A 2,562-nucleotide genomic window follows, 5' to 3' on the forward strand; every position below is an offset into this window, starting at 1 on the left:
TACAGTAAGGAGAAAGAAACCACCATATGAGAGAGTAAGAAAAAAAGAGAGAGAATTATGAGGAAGAATAGGAGAGGAAAGAAAAGAGATGGAGTAAATGAATGTAGAGAAGATATGATATTTATAGAGATCAGCGACACATTTGTAGCGGTTTTTTTTGTAGCGTTTTATTGCATTTTGTAGCTGTTAGTCATTTTCTAGCGTACATTATAACCGCTAGTATTTTGTAGCGGTTATATTTGTAGCGGTTAATAACCGCTACAAATTATAGTTCGTATAATAAATTTGTAGCGGTTAATAACCGCTACAAATTATAGTTTCGTATAATAAATTTGTAGCGGTTATATAACCGCTACAAATTTTTTTTTTATTTTTTAAAAATTTGTACGAATTTTAATTTATACATATGTATTTATGGACGGAAAATTTTTTTAATAATAAAAATTTTGGATGCTGCTATTCTCCATCATCATCCGGCTTGAAAGGACACATTTTAAAAAAATTTGTTAAATTTATAATGTATTTGGAAAAAATTAGTAATTAGTAGCTAATTATTTAAATAATTTAAGAAAAGACGTGTACCTGATAATTGGCAAATTATCATCTCCTTGAGGAAAGAAGTTTTCAAAATTCAAGGGTTGGAAGGGTTCACTGTCGTAAATAATGTCACCATCACCCATATCATAAAGATCCCGTGGCTTGAGGTGAACGACCATATTCCAGTCTTTATGTTTCTCGTCCTCGACATAGTAAATTTGGTGTGCCTCAGAAGCAAGGATATATGGCTCATCATCTTCAGATGCCCCCGTATGAATAAGTCTAGAGAAATTAACTGAGGTGATGCCCAAATGGTCAGTAGCGAGTCCCCGTGAAGTTGTCGTATTTGCCCAGGAGCACTTGAACAGTGTCACGGTGAAAAGCTGGTAACTCAACTCAATAATGTCAATTAGCTTTCCATAGTAAGTGACGCCTCCAAAGCGCATATCGCCATCACTACTGCTAGCATAACATCTCATTACGAATGTCCCGCAAACTCCAGAGTTTTGTGTGAGCAATCCCTGATCACGTCCAACCGTACAGAACTTGAAGCCGTTGACATTCTACGCGGTAAACCTTCGTGCATGGTCTAACGAACCGAGAGAAAGAGCTTTGAATTCATCTGTGTATGGACTGTTGTCATTACGTATTCGACGTGTAAACCAACTGGGAAACTCTTTGTGGACTCTTTTATCAATGTCAGCAGAACGCGCACACCCACGTAGCTGACGCCTGAGGTAACTCCTAAACTCACTATAGTAAAGTGTAATTTGTTAGAAGAGTCAGTAAGAAACAAATATAAAGTGTAAAAGCTAGTGAGCTTATATGATATATATATCGCTAGAAATGTTGGAATTGCTAGCGGTTTTAGTTGAACTGCTAGAAATGTTCCGCTGCTAACTCAATATTTTCTTGTCTTTAAAGACAATGCATATAGACATATACAAAGGGAGGGGGAAGTTATAGTAATATAAATAAATATATAAATATAAAAGTAGAGCTGAGTAAATAACATAAATAAATAAACATAAGTCATACATATGTAATGATGTAAAAATTTAAATGAAGACAAAAATAATGCTACAATGAAATAAATACAAATTCATAATGAAATAAAGACAACAAATAAACCCCTAATTATATAAATCACATCACTAATACATATCATTGTAAATAAACTATGCACACAGTATGTATGTATATATATATATATATATATATAAGCAACAAAATAAATATAAACAAATGCAATGAAAGAAAGGAAAATATGAACAGTATAGTTAGTAATTAATCATCATTAGCTGGCAACATGAATACCAAATGAAAATAATACATAAATTATATCAATTAGAAAACAACATAAATAACATAATATTTCACAATAGGTTAACATGATAAAATGACGTAAAATATAAACAGAATATAGCATAATATAAAATACAAAGGGAAGAAAAAATGAAATAACATAATGTAAAATAAAATACTTTTTTGGTTCTAAATATAAGACACATTTTGCAGTGTAATTTATATTAAAAAATGGGTCTTATATTTAGTACTGAAAGGAGTAAAAGACAACCATGAATATATAATGTAATAACGAAATTAAAGTGCGTTGAAAAGAACAGAATCATATAAAACAACAACATAATATAAAGTAAATGTGTAGAAAATTAAAACTACACATGATAATTGAAGCTAATAATAGCAAAACAGGAAATTGGGAGAGAAAGCAAGGGAGAATTTCTCATCCACTTATGGGTACCCATGGCTTCTACATGACCTCTATTTATTGGCCTCCAAACATTAAGATCCCGTTTGGTATGAAACATTAAGAATGAGAGGCAAGGATTGTGATTGATATTGAGAAAAACTACTAAAAGAGCATTTAGTATGAATAATTGGTTGTTACATGAGATTTGGCAAATCTATACAGGTGATATTGGAGAATACCATCTTTCCTTATGGTATTCCTTAATCCCACCTACATAAGTTTGTTCAATCTTATGTAGTAAGCAATTTTTCGTA

Source organism: Neltuma alba, unplaced genomic scaffold (assembly GCF_004799145.2).
Source record: "Neltuma alba isolate B1F8T4 unplaced genomic scaffold, ASM479914v2 tig00010502_pilon, whole genome shotgun sequence".
NCBI classification, from domain to species: Eukaryota; Viridiplantae; Streptophyta; class Magnoliopsida; order Fabales; family Fabaceae; genus Neltuma; species Neltuma alba.